Genomic DNA, 10,983 nt, shown 5'->3' with positions numbered 1-10,983 from the left:
TGTGGTATCTCTTCTTTTAGAAGTCTTTTAAAAATTATTTTAAAAAGGACTTTTAAAGGCATAAAAACACATTATAAGGGTAGAGTTGTCTTCACTTTTTAGGAGTAGTCTTTCCTTTCTAGGCTGAAATGAATTGATTTCAGCCATGTATCAATCAAGCCTCTCTTTCAGTAGATCATTTAAAGAGAGATAATTAGAAAATGGTGCCTGTTAAAGAAGTCAATAATCAGATTCTGTGTGCAATTATATTTTAAATAGAATTCTCAAAAATTAAGAATTATTTCTATTTTTCTTTTTCATAGCAGATAATAGGATACAAGTTTAAAACTATGCAAAACGTGAGTTAATTGATCTAAACTTGATGGCTTGTTTTGTCTTTTTTATTAGTAATAAAATTCAGATTATTAATAATCATTCACAACAAATGAAAACATTGAAGATGAAAACATAATATAGTACAATGGCAGAAATTCTCGTAGTGTTGTCATCTGCCCCACATATTGGTCACAAAATAGAAAGGAAAATTGCCCTAATAACTTCACTGAGTTCTTCACTAACTTCAAATAATGAACTTTTTATACTTTCCATCCCATGGACTGTCATTCCTACACTTGGACTTGTATCCTCTTGTTGATGACAAATACATGAATAATCCGTTAACGTTTTCTTTTTGTTTTGTCTTTTTAAGGGTCTGTGACCTGAGTAGTTTAATTTTTTTTGCAATGTGTTTGTATCACCAGCTAGAATCTAGGGATTTCTAAACTTCCCCAGGCTCTTTCAAATGCCATTTTTCATCTAAATTCTTCTATTTTTAAACCACTTCATGGAAACATGCAGGCTTGATGAGTTGATGGGTACAAAGTGTGCTATACTTATATTGGCTAATGAAGCTTTAGCTAAATAAATAACTGCAATTTACCTTGAATGAATCAGGAAACTAAAAATATTCAGGAAACTCTTTTCTTACTCCTTTTACAATGGAGTAATTGGGCATGGAGAAGTTGTTACGTTGTATACATGATGAATAATGCAAGTTTAGAGAGGATTGTTCATTTTTAGCTACTTGATATTTTTATAGATTAAAGGAATGCCAGCATATTTACTTAGCATTCCTATTCCAATTTTGCATATTATTTATAATATGCTTGTACCAAGGGGTTGCCTCTTTCTCTTCAAGTTAAAGGTGCCTGCCCTGTGAACAACCCTAGGGAGTTATCAATTCTGACCTACCCACTCCCCACTCATTTTACGCAATTTCAGAGGAGGTGCTGTAGGATATTTGCACAATCCAACTCATCCTCTGTGGAAGAAGACTGGAGAAAGAAAGACAAATTGAAAGAGAGCAGAAGTACCACTTAGAACTCCAGAAGGCTATATGGGAAACCACTGGCACAAGTACAAGGGACCCTAAGTAGTACCCCACCCCTAAATATCATAGATAGATCCACCAAACAAGCACCTAAGTATTAGGTACCTCCTATGTGCCAGGAACCTATATTGATTAAAAACATGGAATCTGAAGAAGATGTGACTCTTGTCCTCACCAAGGCCAATCCATTGTGCACACTTGATCCCCTCTCCACTCATCTTCAGAAAATTGCTCTTTCAATCATCCATGCACTTTTTACACTTCAAATTTCTTTATTTGTTAGGTCCTTCTCCACTGCCTACAAACCAAGTATCTGCTAGCTTTCAACAAAGAAACAAACAAACCCCTGTAACAGACCCTATCTCCTATTATCCTCTCAAGCTATTGGCCTATGACTCTTCTCCCTTTTTTAATCAAAATCAAAGTGCTAGGGGGACAAAGTATTCTGTACTCATTGCCTCCACTTCTTATCTTACTCACATCTCAGTCCTTTGCAGGCACTCATATTCTAATGGAGGAGAAAGCTTGCAAACAACATATACAGGGACAAATTATAGGTATTCTTACAAGGAGGCACTAGCATCAGTGGGAATTAGGAAAGGTGTCTTATAGAAGATGGCATCTTATTTGAAAGTTAAAAGGAAGACAGAATGTAAAGATGATAAGGAAGGTGGTTATAGGCATAGGGGGACAGCCAGTGAAAATATAATAAGTGGATGGAATGTCTTATGTGAGTGACTAATGAACTTTTCTCAAAGCTCATTCTGCTTAGTTGTTCTGCAACATTTGCCATGGTTAACAACCTTCTTGATATTCCCTCTTCTCTGGGTTTTCATGACACTTTTCTTTTGGCTCTCCTACTTCTCTGACCATTCTTCTCAGTCCTCTAATAACACAATGCCAGTGTCACTGAATCATACAGTCTACGGAGGGGGGTAAAGTGTAAGAAGACTGGAAAGTTATGAAAGAGCCATGTTATAAATGGCTTTAAATACCAAAAAGAGGATTTTATATTTGATTCTGGAGGCAATAGGGAGCCACTGACATTTATTTAGTAAGTTCATTGGAATTTATTGAGTAAACTGATGATATAATCAGACCTGAATTTAAGAAAGATCATTTTGGCAGATCAACCAGATATCTATTGTGATAATCCAGGCATGAGAGGATAAGAGCAGGTGTTAGAAGAGAAAAGGGAGTATATGTAAGAGATGTTATTGAAAAAAAGGACTTAGTAATGGAATAGTTATGGTGGTAAGATGAAGTGAGGAGACAAGATGACACCTCACTTAGAAGCCTGGGTGACAGCAAAGATGGTTGTACCCTGAACAGCAATAGGGAAGTTAAGAGGAAGAGAGTGCTTGAAGTGGGTGTATGGGAGGGAGTTATTTACTTCTATTTTGATATTTGATATTTAATATGCTTAAACTTTGAGAAATAGCTTGTGACCCTGGGCAAGTCACTTAACCCCAACTGCTGTGAGAGAGAGAGAGAGAGAGAGAGAGAGAGAGAGAGAGAGAGAGAGAGAGAGAGAAAGTATTCTTTTTTGTTTGGTTATTCTCCTTACCTACTTCCTCACCATAAACTTTAGGCTAGGGTCAGGCTCTGCACCCTTCTGGAAGGAATATCTGGGCTGATCTTGTTTTTTTGGAGGCATTGAGTATTGTGTTATTCCAAGATGTCAGGGATAGCTCAGGCTGAGAACCTGCAAGTCTTTAGTGCTCTCAAAGTGATCCAGAGCACAGTCTGATCACTGGTCTGAGCTCTGCAAATTCTTGGGTTTGGATTTGAGAGATGTAAATTAGATGACAGATAGTCAACATTTATTAAGTACTTTCTATGTGCCAGGCAGTCTGAGGATCAGACTTGCAGATTCATCCTGTTTGAAGTTTCACTAGACTACTACTAGAATCAGCCACTATAAGCCAGCTGGAAATCTCTCCTGGTTCAGTATGACAGAACTATAGGCTTCATTTTATCCTGGGATTTTTGCCCCCATCATTCATCTGTATGTTTCAGACTAGGCTAGAAGCTAAAACTGAGACCCTAATTTTCTCCCAGGATTCAAACCACACAGCTATTTGCTCCTGAGCTTGCTCCTTGTTTGGTACACAGTCTAATGCCTGTAGTTGTTCCTCATTCTGGTATAATATGCCCTGTCAATGGTCCACTTCTAAGTCTGCCCTGGCTCTTTTGTATAGAATTGGTCATGGGTGACAGAAGTGCCATTTGGCACTTGTTCTTGCACCCTACACAGGTGTAAACTCTTTTGTGTTGAATTTTCAGCCTCTCCTTGTCTTGTGTACAGCCTCACCCTAAACTGGAAGGCTCTGTGCTTTGCTATCTTGGCTAGACTCCATTACTAGTGTCTGTGAATCTCTCTATCTCTTCCCCTCTGCCTACCTGGACTAGAAAAAATGACTCACTATGATTTTTCCCCTCATATTTGCCAATTAGGTTTTGTTCTAGTGCTTTTGAGATTTGTTTAGAGGAGTTATGCGAGGGTAGGGTGGAGTGAGGGGTGAGATGGTGAGGGATCTAAGGATGGTATGGGAAGAGTGCTCCTCATGCCTTTTTCTCCTACTCACTTCTTGGTTCCATGTAAAAGATGAAGCAGGGTCTCAGTTCCTATTTATAGCCCTGTCTGAAGCATACAAAATACTAACTAGGGCAGGAATTCCAGACCAAAGTGAAGCCTACAGTTCTCTCACTTAATAACGATGTTTAGCAGGTTTTAACATATTTCAATTTTTTTTCCTTATTTTTCTTCTTTCTCACTGCTCTTCCAACTTTTAGAAACCTGTGACACACTGTCAAGGAATAAATAATAAATATTTTGGTTTGTTGCTTGTTTTCTGAAAATTTAGTTTGATTTCCTCCCCTTCTCCTCCTACCTCGAGTTCTTGGCATTGTTTTTAATTTTTTTCCTGCATTTTCCTTTGAGTTTCAAGGTGAGTGGTCCTGTTTTTTTTGGATTTGACCAATGCTAGAAAGACTTGATTTTTTCTTACCAGCATTTGCTACAATAGCTCAAACAGTCATTGAAATGTGTTTTTTAAGAGCTTCCATTTTCCCACCTTCTTTTGGCATAATATACTTTTGAAAAAAAATATTACAGAATTAAAAATTCAACATGAAAGAAATAACACGTGTGCATGGAAGGAAATTCAGCACTCATTTAATATAGAACTATCTAAAGTTCAAGAGTCCAGCTTAATCTGGTTTCATCTGGTCATTGTCAGAAGTTCTGACAGTATAGAAGTACATATGAATGACCATGCTTTCACAAAATGATATTATCTCAAAGCTATGGCTGGTCCCAAACATTTCATACACCATTGCAAATGTGTGTACCATATACATATATGCACACATTTATATATGTGCACACCTATGTGAAATAGTCACATATGCACATATACATGCACAAATATGTACATGTATAGATTGTATAGATGTATATACGTATTTGCTTGTACATATCCTTTCTGTGTGTTTCTATCCATCTGTTTAACTAGAAATGTTTAGACAACCACTTGAGATAATTTGTGGATAGGGTGAGGATCCAGGATCCAAATATAAAGCAGAAAATATATTTAAATAAGCTAGAGGTCCCAGATGTGGGAAAAAGTCCTAACACTTGCAGCTGAGGTTCCATTATTAAACTGATTGGAATTTTGTTTCTGAAGAAGAGGCAAGATTCCTAAAGCAAATAGCAGCAAAAGCATAACTAAGGACAACAATCTAGGCAAGAATGATATGCAGTCTCTGCTGGGAGCAAAGGAAATATACACTGAAGATCCATATTTTCTTCCAGGAAGGGAGGTCAACAGAAGCAGGATGGCAGATTACTGAAAGGAAGAGAGTTTCTGGTGAAAGGGCATCCTGATGATGTATCATTAGGCATCCTAAATCATGAGGGTGATATATGTCCCTAGGGAGTCTGGGTGGTTTATGAGAAGAGGGAATCACTTAATGTCCTATTGACTCAAATGCACGTGCCCTTTTTGTGTCTTTTAGGGTTCTGTTTTGAATAAAACTGTTAATTTGACGCCTCGTGAATCGCAGAACTCATATGGACCTTATAAGTGCCTTTTCTTGGTAGTGAAGTTCCCGGATTCCAGCTTGGTAGAGGTAATGACCTAGATAAAGATCAATCCTTATGCTCTTCCAGACACTTTACGTGAGGAAGGAGCCTTTGGCGCCAGGCTTACATATTTTCTTATCTCTACTCTCCAATTCAAAATCCTTTTCTTAAAGATTGCTCTTATTCTGAATTTTATGTTGGCTAGGTTCAGACAATCTGTCAACCTGATTAGTCTTATGCACAGACCAAGAAGACAGTGTCCTAAAGTGTGATTGGGAAGGGGAGAGAAGTAACAATGAGGCCCCAGTGTGAAGTTAAAACCTGGTCAATAGTCTGGCCATGGTTCTGACATTTCCTTGTTACTCATTTTTTGGGAGAGGGTTTGAGGATTAAGGCATGGAAAACTTCTGTTAAGAGTGGATTATGAGTGGCCTTGGGCAATAAGAGAAAAATTAGACATGGTAATGGGTGTGTGAAATCCATATTAGGCCTCTATAGATTGGTTTTATTTCTAGACAACTTTTCATTATTCCAAAGCACTGTGAGCAATATAGACATTGATTCCTAAAGGATTATAGGAAAGCTTGCTACCTCTAGATAGGATAATAATAAAGACTTAAACAGGTTTCTTGTGGAACTTGTTAATATTTTACTTTTTTCTCTAACTATTCAGTCAGCCACAGAGCTTCTAACTGTCTGTATCAGTCCGAAATAGTGCTATTAATTTTACATACAATTGTATAGATCCATCTATCTCCCAATTGTCTAATCAGTCAGTCAGCCAATAAATATTTATTAATTACTTGCCATGTGCTAGGCACTGTGCTAAGGGCTGGGGATACAAAGAAAGGCAAAAGACAATCTCTGCTCTCAAGCAGTTCACAACGTAATGGGTGAGACACATGTAAACATCTACATACAAACAAGCTACAAACAGCATACATTGGAGATAACCAATAGACAGAAGGCTCTAGAATTAAGAGAGATCAGGAAAGGCTTCCTAGAGAAGGTGGGTTTTAGGTAGGAAGGAAACCAAGAGATGAGGAAGGAAACATTCCAGGCATGTAAAATAGTCAGAAAAAATGCCTGGATTCAGGAGATGGAGAATCTTGTTTGAAGAATAGCAAGACCGATGTAATTGGATTGCAGAGTACACAGTGGAGTAAGTAAGGGTGACAGGGGCCAGGATATGAAAGACTTTGGACAATTAACAAAGGATTTTATTTTTGATCCTGGAAGTGATAAGGAACTATTGGAGTTTATTGAGTAGGGAGGTGACATGGTCAGCCTTGTACTTTAGGAAGATCACTTTGGTATGGACAAGGAAGTACTATCAAAAAATTTTATAGCAACTTTCTCTGACAAAGGCTTCATTTCTCAAATATATAGAGTTTATAACTAAGTAAAATTTATAAGAATAAGACCATCCTTAAATTGATAAGTGATCAAAGGATATAAACAGGCAATTTTCAGAAGAGAAATCAGAGCTTTCTATAGTCATATGAAAAAATGCTCTAAATCATTATTGATAGGAGAAATACAAATTAAAATAATCTCAAACACAGAACAACCTCACACCAATAAGAAATGACAAATACTAGAGGGGATATGAAAAGGAAGAAGGATTTATGTGGGCAAAAGTATTTATGGTAGCTTTTTTGGTAATGGCAAAGAATTGGAATTTGAAGGGATACTCATCAATAGGAAATGGCTGAACAAGTTGTGGCATATGATTGGGATGGAGTCCTACTATAGTGCTATAAGAAATGATGAGGTAAGGTTTCAGAAAAACATGGCAAGACCTGTGTGAACAGCTGCAAAGTGAAGTGAGAACTGGGAAATCATTGTGCACAGTAACAACATTGTAGTGATGATCAACTGTGAAAGATTTGGCTACTCTGATCAACACAATGATCCAAGAGAATTTCAAATGATTCATGATGAAAAAATGCCATCCACCTCCAGAGAGAAAAGTGATGAACTCTGAGTGCAAATTGAAGTATAATTTTCTCACTTTATTTTTCTTTTCTTTTTGAAATATGGTGATACAGAAATATATTTTACATGATTTGACATGTACAATTGATATATTGCTTGCTTTTTCACTGGGAGGGGGAATTTGTGGGAAGGAGAGAGAGAATTTAGAATTCAAATTAAAAAAAAAAGTTATAAATAAATAAATAATATAACCCACAAAAAAAGAAAAAAAAAGATCACTTTGGCACCAGAGTGGATGATGGCCTGGAGTGGGGAGAGAAGTATTAGGAAAACCTATCAGCAGCTTATGGTAGTATAGGCATGAGGTGATGAGGGCCTGAACTAAGATGGTGGTAGCGGAAGAGGAAAAAGGAGGACATATATGAGATGTTAGGAAAGTAAAATTGACAGGCCTTGGCAACAGACTGGAATTGGGGGTGGGGGAGGGGGAGGAAGAAGAAAAGAGAGTAAGGAGTCCTTTTTGTAATGCCTCATCTCTTTTTTCCTTTGCCTCCCCTCATTTGATTTTATTTCCTCAAGTATATAAAATCTTTCTTCCATGCTTGACTAAATAAGATTTTTTTTTTTTTGCACAGAGCTCAAGACTTTAAGGTTATGGTGAGTAATTCCCTTGTAGCAATAAGAAGACAATATCTTTCTTAATCAAGTGGCTAAACAGAGTTGTAGTGGACTATTTCTTTGTCTTAGAGCAAATGTAAGGAGAGTGTTAGAGAGAAGAATAAAAGTGGCTGAGGTGTTAAAGATTAAAGATCTTTTCCATCCCATTAACAGGTCTCAGGTGAAGCTAGTTAAGAGAAGCTTGATTAGGAAAGGCTTGTTTGTAGGAAGGCCCCACCCTTTTGCTAATTAGATCACGAAGGTCATGAAGCCCTCTGGCTCTAAAAAGGGTACATATACTCTGAGGGTGGCCCTTAAGCTCTCTCCCAGAACTGCAGGGAGGAGAGGGCTCAGGCAAATGGAAAGCTAGGATTTATGAGTGAATATTTACAGCAAGGCCCCAGCAGAGGGGAAGGTTATGGGATGGCTTGGCTCCTTGCTGTGATATTGTGTTTTAAGTTCCTTGCTGTTATGATAAAGTGGGCTTACTGGTTTTGCAATATAATTGCTGCTATATTGAATTGGAATTATTGGTTTTGGGATTTGATCCTCTGGTGTCTGAGTAAAAGTTTTACTCTTCTGCCTTCTATATGGAGAATCTCATATTCTGCAATACAGAACTATACAGGCATATTCAAGGTCACCATCAATATTGTGACACTTGCCTTACTAATATGAGGACCTGAGGACAAAATGTTGCCTCCTTCCCAATTTTATCTAGGGTCAGCATTGTTGGTCATATCCTACAATATGAGGGTCAAGTAACATTGTCCATATACCTGTAACTGCAGGTGTGATCCTACACCAAAGTGACTGGTCATAAGTCTGAGCAGTTGGCTCAACATGGTAATAGGTCCACAAGTGCCATTAACAGTGAATTGCAGTTCAGACAAGAAGTTAAAATTATTTCATAAGGTGTTGAAATCAAGAAAATTGAATTCATTTAAAAGTGACCGTGGGTTAGGTGAAACCACATGGTTTTACGGGACAATGTGATCATTTCACAACTTCTTAGGGACACAAAGTACAGTGTAAAGAGTCCTGTATTTAATCACAGGACATTCCCAGTCCTGACATTCAATACCTGAATGACTTTAGCCCAGTCACTTAATCTCTCCAGATCTTAGTTTCTTTATTTATTAAATGAAGTTGGAAGCACAAGAAGAGCCTCCAAGGTCTCTTCCAGCTTAAATTTTATATTCTTACTATGATGTATAAAAGTTCCAGAGATGTAGTTTCTGGGTAGTTAATCATTTTATTAATCATGCTAGCAATAATTAATGAAAGAGGTCACTGACTCTCTTGAATGCCAAAGACCCTCACAGAACACCAATACTTATCTGCCCTTGGAAGAACCAGTACTCCTGAAGGTAGCAATTGACTTTGATTGATCAACAAGTTATGAGAAAGAATGAATATTCTAATGAAAGGTGGACCTATATCACGTACTTCCAAATCATCCCAGCCTTGGGCCATCTAATGAAAGAATTTATGCTCACCCAAATCTGAGTAGAACACAATGGACTTCCCTACCTGGGTGAGTCTGAACAAGATTGAGAACAAAGTTACTCCAACCTCATTATCACCAAAGTCTTTCAGATGCTGTCTTGGCATAGTAGAGAAAAAGATTTCAGAAAGGGATAAATCCTGTGTCTCCCCAATGTTAACAATTAGTTATTTAATAACCATTTCTCTTGTGATGTTTTCCCTCTGAGTGAGCATTCCTGCGTTGAATCCAAATGATACCTAGGCCTAAGAATAGTAAAAATATGCTGTAATATGGTTTATTATTGCATGGATTCAAATATATTATTCGGTAAATTATGTGCTTTAAATAATACAGATGCACATAGGCCCAAGACCCTAGCCCAAGAACCTTGGAAATCTGTTGTAACATTATTTGTTAGATATAAGTCCAAGAACAGTGAAAATATGCTGTTATATGGTTTGCTATTGCATGGATTCAGATATAATGCTTAGTGAATCACACATTTTAAATGATGCGGATGCATATGGGAAAAGGCTCATGTAGCACATATCCTACCTTTATTGATGGTAGAAGCAGTATTATAGGATAAGGAAACTTTTTGAATGGCAAATTTTAAGTGGATATAAATTTGAAAGCCATTTTAAAAAAGTTGCTACTTTAAATTATCTGTTTATAAATCCTAAAGCAGAAAAATGGGAAAAGTGAATTACAGTGATAGAGCAAATTGAGTACTTAAAAACACTTAGAGGAAGTGTCTTTATATTTTATATAAGGTAGAAGATGTGTTTTTAAGGTTTACTAAGTTTTTGTCCGTTAACTGTGTCCAATATCAATAACAAGATCATTACACATAAGCTGCCATTTATCAATTGTTGCACATTGGTACTAAGAGGCAGACTTTATTGAAAAATTATGTTCTCTGTAGTGTTATCAGAATGAAGGCTCTGTTTCCCCTCAAAAAAGAGACTTCTTTAGTGAAGTAATATATCATATTTTGTTTGTAAGTAGTGTTTTGTACAATACCAGGAAAAGCCAACTAAATTCACTCAGTTTAGGACATAACATATCATGTATTTCATAGTTCAAGAGACTGTTCATGCCAATAAGGCAATGGGTACTATTCCATCTAGACATATAAGTGTTTTTTATTTCTCTTTTAATAGTATTTTATTTTTCCATTTATATGTAAAGATAATTTTTAACATTTATTTTTACAAAATTTTGAGTTCCAAACTTTTCTCTCTCCCTCCATTCCCCTCATCCTAAAACAGTAAACAATTTGATATAGGGTATATATATATATCCAATCATATAAACATTTCCATATTAGTCATGTTGTGAAAGAAGAGACAGAACAAAAAGAAAAAGGAAAGTGAAAATAGCATGCTTCGATCTGCATTCAGAATCCATCCTTTCTCTGGATGTGGATAGCATTTTCCATTA

Source organism: Trichosurus vulpecula, chromosome 2, assembly GCF_011100635.1.
Source record: "Trichosurus vulpecula isolate mTriVul1 chromosome 2, mTriVul1.pri, whole genome shotgun sequence".
Lineage (NCBI taxonomy): Eukaryota > Metazoa > Chordata > Mammalia > Diprotodontia > Phalangeridae > Trichosurus > Trichosurus vulpecula.
This window is presented reverse-complemented; position numbering follows the sequence as displayed.